This window comes from Hordeum vulgare, chromosome 5H, assembly GCF_904849725.1.
Source record: "Hordeum vulgare subsp. vulgare chromosome 5H, MorexV3_pseudomolecules_assembly, whole genome shotgun sequence".
In the NCBI taxonomy this organism is placed as follows: Eukaryota; Viridiplantae; Streptophyta; class Magnoliopsida; order Poales; family Poaceae; genus Hordeum; species Hordeum vulgare.
Window position 1 is genome coordinate 515,311,236 of NC_058522.1, and position 11,835 is coordinate 515,323,070.

The window sequence follows — 11,835 nt, forward strand, 5'->3', positions numbered from 1 at the left end:
GTTTTGCATTCATGCCATCATTTCTTGCGGTGCTTGTATCTTTTGATCCGTAGCTCCGTTGGAGATGTTCTCTACGTCTAGATTGCTTGCCTTGACGCGTAGAATCACGTGAACCTATTTGTTTTTCTGTTTAACAACTAATTAAAAGCATTAGTTCAGATCTGGACAGAATTGTAAATTACCATGTGAGGTCGTTTTGGAGGTGCTATGTGTCATTTCCGACCTTATTTAAAATGTCTAGATAGGTAGTTTAATTTCGGCTTCCCCTCTTGCATGTTTGACAACATTAATATTGCAGTGTAAATAACCGGGAGTGAACTAAATAATTCATATGTGAAGTTTCGTCAATATGCAACTCGTTGCAAATTGAACTTCACTTAATGTGTAGTGTTTGATTGTGTGAACCGTCATGCCGTGACTTGCATGTTTTCAACTGCTCATGCATCATTTGTGTTGTGCTTCGTGTGGTGAATTCCGTGTGTTGATTTGCGTTTCCGGTTTGCTTCGTCTCGATAGAGTTCCGCAACGTGCCGGATTGTGAGGACCCGTTCAACTATGTCGGTTCGTCTGCTTCACGGAGGCATTCTTCTTCCAAGCAGGATCTCAGGCAAGATGATCATTTCCCCAGATACCATTACTATCATTGCCATGCTAGTTATTTCGATGCTATCGATTGTGTCTCGTTGCCTACCACTTGTTAAATATTAGCCTCTCAACAATGCCATGTAAACCTTCAACCTGTTCAACCTAGCAAACCACTGATTGGCTATGTTACTGCTTGCTTAACCCTGTTGATAGCGTTGCTAGTTGCAGGTGCAGATGCTTCCATGTGATAACATGGGATCCTTGTTATATCACCATATTAAATGCTATTTAATTTAATGCACCTATATACTTGGTAAAAGGTGGAAGGCTCGGTCGTTCTAGCCTGGTGTTTTGTTCCACTTTTGCCCCCTTAGTTTTCGGCTACCGGTGTTATGTTCCATAAACGAGCGCTCCTAACACGATCGGGGTTGTTATGGGGACCCCCTTGATAATTCGTTTTAGATTAAAGCTGGTCTGGCAAGGCCCAACTTTGGTACTACACTTGCCTAATCACTAATGAACTGCGTAGGGAGTAATTAACCCGAGGATATTTAATCAACCCCAGGCCAGTGCTCCTCATGAGTGTTGGTCCACCCACCTAGCAGTCGGCGGTGCCACCACGGGGCAACTCGAGGTTTGGTTCCCGTCCACTTTGCATAGACGGTGTGTCCTGAGAACGAGATACGCGGCTCCTATCGGGTTCGTCGACACACCGGGTGGCCTTGCTAGATTAGTTTTACCTTTGACGAGATATCTTGTGCATTGGGATTCCGGTGACGCTTTGGGTAATCTCAGAGTTGAGGTTTTCCACTAGGGAATCCGACGAGATCGCGAGCTTCGTGATTGAGGATTTCTATGCGGCTTGTGGTAATTTGTGATGGACTAGTTGGAGCACCCCTGCAGGGTTAAATCTTTTCGGAAAGCCGTGCCCGCGGTTATGTGGCAACGTGGAAGCTTTGTTTGACACTTGTTCTAGATAACTTGAAGTTAACTTAATTAAAAACAAGCCAACTGTGTGCGTAACCGTGACTGTCTCTTTCGTGAGTTCCTTCTCCGATCGAGGACACGGTGGGTTATGCCTGTCGTAGGTAGGTGTTCAGGATCATTCATTTGATCATCAGTAGTTACGTCCGTGATGCGTAGATTTCCCCCTCATATTTTCTTGTACTCGTAAGTTTAGCCACCAAATATATGTTTAGCCGCTGCTGCAACCTCACCACTTAACCTTACCTCACCCATTAAGCTTTGCTAGTCTTGATACCTTTGGAAATGAGATTGTTGAGTCCCCTGTGGCTCACAGATTACTACAACACCACTTGCAGGTACATGTAAAGGTTACTTGACACGAGCGCGTTGATTGTTCATTTGGAGTTGCTTCTTCTTCTTCTTCATCGATCTAGGATGGGTTCCAGGCTGGCAGCCTGGGATAGCAAGGATGGGCGTCGTTCTTCTTTTCTCGTTTGCTTTCGTCCGTAGTCAGACCCTGCTCTTACTCTTGATGATTATGTAATGTACTGATGTGACTCTGATGTAGCTGTAGCGAGTGTAAGCCAACTCTGAAAATATATCTCTTCTTTTCAGTACATGTACATGTAACGATATCCATTCTTGCGACACGACGAGATGCGCTTCTATCCCTGACGAGGCCTTCGTGCCAAATTGAGGATAGGGTCACATCTTGGGCGTGACACTTCATGACGACAAGGAGGCAGCTCGATGCTAGCGAGGGCTCTGCAGAACGCGACTACGCGGGGTCGAGCAGATGAGGTCCGTCCTCAGCGCTACGACGGAGCGGATGGAGGCGAGGCTCGATGCTGCGAACTAGAAGGGCAAGGACACACTCGAGCCAGGGCCGTCTCCAGGAATTTAGAGGCCCCAGGCGAAATGTAAAAGAACATACAAGTAATGGTCACATATGCAAACTCTTGCTTGATTCTAGAATTTCAGATGTGTGTTATGTCGTACACATTTAGAAATATACCTAATATCGATGCTAAAAAGTGAAGGTATCAAACTGATCTCATCCTGTTTTACCTAAAAGCACCATCCGTCTAGTATTAATTCTGCTCTAGTTGCATTGCACACTGTAGATAAGTACTACTCCTAATACACAAGCTACAGAGGCAACTAGAAATAGGAATATTGGCTACAACGAGCGGGAAAAAATGTAGTGGCGCATCCATGAAAAAATCTTGGCACATGATTGATCGGATCATATATAAGCTTACCAATTAACAAAACAGCCAAACTGACGAACGTAGCAAGCGGTGGCCGATAGATGAACATCAAATTGGCCTGCGTAGTGCGCTTCCACTCCGATCGTTGATGACCTGAACGGTCGCCGGCCTGTGAGATTGTACATACCCTCATAGGGAGTGATCAGGGTGGGCAGACGAATAGCATAGAGATTGGCATGGGCGACGGAATAACCAGCCAGGCGGCCAGAGTCGTAAATAAAACCTAAAGGATTGGTCGTGTGGCAACCAATCAACTGTAGGCCTGTTTAAGCTCCCGTATGGTATGATGCTAATGGGATGGATTGTTGGCTCCTTTTTAGAATAAGCTATACCTAATGTTGTTACCTGATGATTTGGGCCCCCAAGATTTTGGGGCCCTGTGCGGTCGGCCAGTTTGGCCTCCCTCATCGACGGCTCCGACTCGAGCGCCCGGCGATTTGGGGATGCAGGGCATGGCCAACGCGGCCACGAAGCAGAGGACCTCGGGGTGCTTCGCGGGCGAGGTAGAGGCAGCGGCAACTTGCGGTAGCTCCCGCGACGAAGGAAAACATCAGGAGGTGACGAGGTTTGATGGACAGGCATGGAGGATTCATTCCCGACGATGAGGCGACATGGGGCAGTCCGGAGCTTCTGGTGGCCGAATCGGCTCATCCGCTGGCACGGTCTGACGCGGGTTTGGGCGGCTCGGGCGACGGGATCGAGGCCTCCCCTCGATCTGCTACGGGCGCTGGGGATCGATGGATTGATGGCTCCTCTAGTTGGCTGCAAGCTTTGATGGATGGATTGGGAGGGAAGAGATGTCTACTATTAAAGCAGGATGGAACGTCGTGATGGTTCGACCAGAGCGATGGTTCGACCTCTCGATATGCTAACGCTGGCAACCCTTCGTTCCATGTTCCACCACCGATTTTTATTCAACCCTTCAAAAACCAGTCGGTTTAATTAAAAAAATCACCAACCCCAAAGAAAACAATCGCCAACCCCAAAGGCGAATCGACCCCTCACTCCCAATCGCCGCAACCGCACCACCAGCGCCGCCCTGATTCGCCAACCCCAAAGGCGAATCAACCCCCACTCCCAATCGCCGCAACCACACCACCAGCGCCACCCTGATCGGCACCGATGGCGGGCGATCCAACCGGCTACGGCGGCGGTGGCTCCGCGGCGGGCAAGGGTCCCCGCTCATCGACGCGCCACCAGCAGTTTCGCGACCGCGCCAAGACCCGCGTGGACGACCTCGAGGAGATCTTCTTCGGCCTCTAGTCCGCCCGCAAGGAGAGCCGCTCCGCCGACGCCGCCGTCCTCGAGGAGCAGGTCCACCAGATGCTCCGCGAGTGGCGGGACGAACTCAGCGTCGCCTCCCCCGCCTCCTCCCTCCAGGTGGCCCCACAAACCCTAGCCTTCCCTCCCCTTGCGTGTTTAGGGTTTGTTGTCACTGACTCGGTGGTCTCGTGGTGCGTCGCAGAATTCGCTGGGGAACAAGCAGGTAATGGAGGCGCATGTAACCGAAGATGTTTACCTAAATTCTGCATGTTGTCGGGGTGATGGTAAACTCGCCTACATGGCTACATGTGCACGTGAGACATCATCTAGGCCCTTGTTAAGGCAAGTCACAAACTAATGCTTGATATTTAATCTTGTATTGGTGTTTGATCTGTAGCTAATTGTTTATATGATGGATTATGTGCATGACTAAGATTATTCTTGTTGAGGAGGAGGAGGAGGAGGAGGAAGCGAGGTGTCGATTTGCTTGTGGTCGGGCGGCGAGCGGAGAGTCGCGAGTTGCCGCTGACGGTCGGAATATCGGACTGGAGTGAGCACTTGAAGCTGTGGGTTCTCGGGCACCCGTCCGTCGACTTTGGATCCCGGTTGTCCATGCTGGTGGTGCAGCAGCAGACCAAGGCGGCCGCTCGAATGAGGTTGTCATAGCCTTCCTCCTCCTTCGCCCTTGACAACCACCAGGTAATACTCCTACTTGGGTTGTTTCTTAACAGATTTTGATTGATGATTCCCCGTTGCTGCGCCATGGAATGAGATCTGAAACTTTTGTCGCAGAAGGTGGGCGTGAATTTGATCATCACTACTTCAACAAGACAGGATACGATCTGCTGAGGAGGGTCAAGGTGAGGATCTGCATGCCTGAAGGAAGTGCAGAAAGTGTCATTTCGGAGCAAACTCCACTTGTTGTATGACTTCTTCTTTGTTGGGAAGATTGCTGCTCATACCATCACATTCATCTACTACTGCAATTTAGTTAAAATATATGAAACTAGAAACTTGAACAACTACACATTTATTTCTTGCTTGCTTAGACTGCAAATGTTAAATAAGACTGAACATTTTGGATGACTGAATTTATTCACAATAAGGAGAATCCAGGATGGCATAATTTGTGTATAGTAAGGAACATCCATATACTCCTTACATGATCTTTTTAACTACTCATACATGATCGTTTTAACTACTCATACATGACCCTATATCAATTAGAATAAGTACTAAATGAAAACTGGACATGACCATTTTAACTACTCATACATGTTCAGTGGAAGCAAAGTGGTCCTTTATTCTACTTATGCTCGGCTCACTGTAACTTTCATTTTTGTCTTTGAAAGTGTGAGTATTGATTTCAAAGAAAAAAGTGCTTAGAGTATTTCTGTATGTGTGAAGTACTTATACAGTGTGGGGTGCTGCTGTTAGTTGGGACAACTAATGGCAATATTCCTATGATTTAGAACATCTAAAGTTGACAACCAGTGGAACTGATACAACCAGTAAAAGAGGAGGAAGAGCAAAATTTGTCTTGCCTCGGTAAGATAAATAAGATGTGCGTCTAGAAAATCTTGACCGGAGCTAATGGAACAAATACAACCAGTGCAACATTGTTTTGTTAGAGAGAAAGAGATAATAGAGAGGGAGGAGCGGGTAGCGGCGGCGCTGGCCAGCAAGCAAGAACCGGCCCGTGTGCACGGGCAACGCAACAACGCCAGCGCCGCCTCCCGCACTGGGGCGCCGCACTTTGGGGCAGCGCAGCGGGAGGAGGGAGGACCCCTCCATGGGGCTCCCGCTGTTGCCGTGCTCAGTCAGGTGGAGGAGGCCGCTTATGGGCAGGTATATGTAGTATATCCGTGTATGGACTTGCAATTGTGGACTACATGTTGTCCGGACGCCTAGCTATGTGAATTACTTGGTAGGTCTGCTCCACCAGTAGCAGCATCAAGCAATGCAAGAAGAATTGAGGGGATGGAGTGCACGGACATAGCAGAAGTTTCAGAGTGATTTGTGCTTCTTTAGGTAATTTTGTTATTATATTCATCAGCCAACTCTCTAAGAAATAGTTTTAATCTTTTGGTTTCCAAATAGATACAAATTCTAATGAATATACACACATATATTATGTGGACTACAACAAATAGTTTTTTTATTGTTTAAGCTAAACATACAAACTACATGTTCCATTTTCTGCAGCTTGGAGTGTTTAAGGGATTTGTTATAAAATCATTTATTCTGAATTGAAACGACTAGTTCTTCAATATGCTGCACACACACGTTGGCGAGTTGTATTTTATTTTCTTCTAAATATGTTCCAGTACGAATGTCCATGAATAAGTATAGCTGCTATTTTAGTTTATATGTTGAGAGTCCATAGTTCCTTAGAGATGGGCTTTTCCTCCGCATGTCTATTTTATTTTCTACCACTTTATTCAGAGATAGATAATTAGTCGCATTACATGATATCGTGACGCATGTCCAGCTTTAATTCTACAATTGGACATGGCTAATGGAAGAGAAAGTAGTGTGTATTTCATACTTGCGATAGAATAATGAATAGTTAACTATGGTCTCTCAAAACATTGATCACTAAGTGGAAGTCATGTAAGAATTCAAGCAAGTTATTATAGCAAAGTTTGCCTCTGGTCCGAATGTCCTTCTTTGTGTAATATGCATAGAAGTTCTTTCATAATTATTCATCCCATTTGTTTGCCTTTTAAATTGTTCTTGTTATCTTGTATTTTTTATATATCGGAAAAGTGTTGCACGACATGCTTGCATAATGCTTATAGTGGTAACCATGTCATGTTACATTAGTTATTTCTCTGATAAGAAGTAATCAAACTATTTAAATGTGTATATTTGTTAATTAAACTTCTGGTTATCCATTTACTTGAGTTGAACATAAGTTGAGTGCTTGTGTGCAAAAGCATAGAGCAGCTTTTAATTTGTTGGTTTCAATGAATGTATATTTAGCCATTTCATATCTTGCTAATAAGTTTTGATGAATAACATGATAATGTTGTTGTGCTGATCAATGTGATCTATACTGGTTTATTTCGTTTTGAAAATCATCCTGGTAACAATGCAGCTGATCTCGGGATTCATATTGTGTTCCTCCAGTTATTTTGCATCGTTTGATCTTTTGTGTCTATATACTCCCCCTGGTGCGTCATTTTCCTAATCACAAGCATTTATTTCCTTCTTTTTGTATCTTGCTTAGTTTTAAGAGAAACATAGTGAGAGAAAACAACTTTCATGATGGATCTGCACTCTGCAATTTGTTTTGCATGTAACATGGGACTGTTACTTTCAATACAGTTTATGTTAGGAGTATTAGATGCATATCTGAAGGAGTTCCATCAACCAGGATTTTAGATGTTGCATTAGAGTCAAAAATTTAGACTGATTTGCAAGATGGAATATCAGAGAACATGTTTCAGACATTCAGTGACCACCCAAAGAGACTAATATGCCACATACTTGTATGTTTCCTTTTTCATCTTTGTACAAAACTAAATGTAGAGAAGTATTCATTTCTCACTCAAACTTATATTTGTTTTCTATTTAAGAATGTTGATTCATAGAGCCCAAATACGCTCTTTCATGTCCTGGTGAGTTTACTTAGTATGGGTCAGTGTAAGGTAATAAAGATGATATTGTCGGTAGCTTCATCATCATTGATTAATTGTTACTCCTTATTTCAGAAAATCTACAACCAAGAACACTCAGTCAACTTCTGAACCAAGAACATTTGTTTGTGTCAGACATCTTTAATAACTGACGTGGAAATATTGACAGTTCTCCACAAGCTAATTGTTTGATGTGATTATCTGGTGGTGCTTTTGCTCCAGCTTCAATTGCATTGCTTCTACTGTATCGATGGACTCTTTTCCCTTCGGTCATTGATTGAACCAAGTTGATTCTGCATAGCCGCATAGGGATAGGTACTTTTGATAGTCTACTATACAAAAATATTTGGTCAGTTATTACCCTCCCTATGTATCTATTCTTTCTCAAGTTTGAATTGTTAATATATCCACTAGAGGATTAGTTATCCGTCTGCGCAAGGACCAATACAGGTTAAGTACCCATTGTTTTAAAGTAGATTGTCTCTATTCTCATGCACGTGGACTTTCGGGGTATGGATACAATGAAGTTCCACAATGATTCTCTTAATTTCTAGGTTTCAGTATCTTTTAGATTGGTGTTCAAATCATACAATTTATTTGTCCACTTGGTTGGCTTTAATTTTGGTACATATGATTGTTAAGATCTATATATGATCATGATAGCGGAAATATATGATCGCGATAGCAGAAAGGGGAGGGACGGTTTGGGGTGAGGGGACGTTTTGTTAGCCTATTGGAAATGGATAGTGTGCAAAGATGTTACTTATTCTTGGAGATTATATTTTCTTTCAGATATACTTTCGGACTAAAGAGTTAGGGCAGGGTTTGAAGACATCTAATAGAAGTCATCAAAACTAAAGAGAAAAATCGGGTATACGAAAATGATGGCACGATGAGATTGGGAGGAGACACACGGAAGAAATGGCGATGGACACCAGGGTGTGTGGGGGGGGGGTGAAGAACCTCATAGTGGCTGGGGGGGGGGGTTGAAGAACCTCATAGTGGCTGAAGTAGAGGAGCGAATATGCATTGCGTGGGTTACGAGTGTGTGGGCCATGTCATTTATTTGTACACAAGCGTTTTATCTATGAATATTCTTTCTATTTCGTGGCAACGCACGTGCACTAAACTAGTGGTTGGGTAAATGGGGAAATGAGGAGGATGTGGTGATGGCGGAAAGGATGGATCGATGGGACAACCGTCCAAGATTTTAGGGTTAGGCCGATATTTATAGTAGGAGGTTGATTGGAGAAGGGTTTATGGGCTATCTTGTTCCTATGATCGAAATCATGCGTCCGAGAAATATAGTTTAGGGAGCCCAAATGAAAATCCGATGATGGTTTGGGGTATGACGGAGTTGATCCGAACCCAACGGTCACGACCGCCCGGTTCGGGTCACGGGGAAGTTCTTGAACTAGGTTGCAGGCAGGGTCTGTGTACTGTGTAGAGGGACTAGACATAGAAGAGAGGGAAAACGGGCAACCCGATGACAGATTTTAAAATACCGAAACATCTCACATTTGACAGGCTATAATGTCGTTATAGGTTCAACGGTTCAGGTATCAAACAAACTCCGATTGCAATAAAATTTGGCACACGGCCTACCTACATTAAAATAAGACCGTACGCCAAGTTTCAATCCAATCCGAGGAAGTTTTATTCACACTTTCAAAAACAATTATTTTAACGATGCCGCGAGCGCGTGCGTGTGTGGTTGGGCTCCAAATGGTCAACGACGAAAACGGAGAGAACTGGCAACTACGAACGGATGCAAGTTTTGAAAAATGACGGCAATGGAGTGCCGATGATATGCAGATGATATGAATGATGCAATGATGAATGTGGCAATCCCATTAATTAACACGACAACAACAGAATAAAAGGGGAATCTTCTGGAGCATCGGTTTCTGGATGTAACACCCCTTTATTCCCATCTATTATAATAGTGGTATGCCAAGTTAATATGTACTATATACGGGCAATAAAATGCACATGAAGATTGGCTTTCTTTCGGGAGGTCTTGTATTTTTACCTTCTAACCTCAATGTCAATTTTTCCTTTGAACACTTTTTATCCGAAGTATGTTCATATGAACTAATATCTGACACATCTTTACCTACAAGGTATTTGTCACAATGTTTAGGCAAGTAAATCCAAAATGAGATTGTATTTGTCACAATGTTTAGGCAATTAAATCCAAAATGAGATTGTAAATACAGTCGATATTATCTCGCTTCCGTGCGCCTTGAAGCGTTGTGGTTGTTCTTGATATTTTTATGGATGTTAATCAGGATATGACATGTGCACTTGCAAAATCTTGGTGAAAATGTATGAACACATATTTACAATGAAAATTTCAAGATGTGTAAGTTGACATATCATATTTTTAGTCCTCTTCAACCTCATAGTCCTATCATATCATATCATTATGTTTATCAAAAATTCAACATGTGCAAGTTGACATGTGCACAGAATTTGTAAGTTGACATATCAAAATTCATGATATTGTTTCATAACATTCAGATTTTCTGGACTAGGTGAATAGGAAAGATAATATGGGGCTCCATGTGCACATATGTGCCCTAGATCCAGGTTCGTGCCTGGACAAACTAATTACATTCAATGGTTCTTTGATTTTTTTGTGTGTGGGAGTGACAGTTACTTTCTCAACATCTTTATGGATGCAATAGTGATAGGTCTAGGTGATATGCCGGGTGAGATTTACCTCAGCACATAAAAAAATATCATATACTTAGATGAAAATATCAGTTGTGGTGTATATTTTATTCAAAACACAATGTATGTTGCTAGGACACTTACTTCATGATCAAGTTATCCATGCAGAATATTGCAAAACACCACTAATTGATGCGAACATTGTTGATGCAATTTCCAGTATGTTGCTTTGGTGGCATGACATTCCCCTTTGTTTGGATATGTCACATTTATATTTCTAAGTTTGCATAGACTACAAAGTCAAGGGAAAAACATCTGGTTGCTAGCCGAGTTAGGCAGTTTCCTAGGTATGTCATCTATGCTTCAATGTTGCACCTTTATTTGCTTGAGGGTTTCCATGTGGGATTTTGTGTTTGGTGGTGTGTTGCCTATATTGGCGAGTGGATCCATTCCAACTGTTTTTGTTGCTTCTGGTGCTTGTTAGTTTTGGTTTGTTTTCCTCGCTCGATTTCAGCCACACTTTTGTTGCATCATGTGGCCCCAACATTGAGAAGTTGTTTTGCTTAAGATGGTGTTGATGAGTTGTTGGGATAATTGATATTTAGGGAGGGATTAGCTTTTCTAAACCTCACATAAGCAAAAACTAGTTGGAAAAAATGACAATGTAAAACACACAATACGAAAGAGAAGACAATGGAGAAAACCTGGCGTGACAAGGCACATGTGTGCTTCTAGTAGAGAGGATAATAACATGCAAACCGAGCATCTTGCATGCTCATGGACCGATGTTTAGTGTCATATTAACAAAGCCATGCATGTTATACCTATCTCCGGTGGGTGTGTTGGCGATGTGGTTAAGATTTCAATCTATGCGTCGCCTCTTGTCTAGATTCCACTTTGTCCATGCCCCTAGTTCCTCCACCTTGCGCTCCACCATGTATTATAGAAGTCTACCTTCCCGACCCTATCTACTCCCCGCTACTCATGTTATCCAGTATTTCCCCATCTAGCTACGGTTCTGGTAGCGGCAACGATGCGCTTTGGAGATGAACTGATAATTGTGCTCTCCACCCGTAATGCATTATAACCTAGATCATATGTCTATCCTATTTGGTGTGCGATTGTGGTGAAGAATGTAGAATATATGGTGAAGAAACTCAACTCATCGGAAGCGAAGAAGAAATAGGCTAGGTGTTAGATGGGATGTAGATGGAGGTGTGCGGAAAACAAGCACATGCAAGGAGGTGTGTAGGCATGATGTGTGTGTGCGGGGAGAGGGAGACTTAACCAAAATGGGGTCATGCAGATAAATCAAGTGTCTAATCCGGAGTTGTTTTGACTTCTTGAATGTTTTCTTTATTTATGGTTTTCCGAGACTTGACTAAGGCATTTTTGAAATCACGTATATATTCTTTGAGGATTTTTCAGTTGAG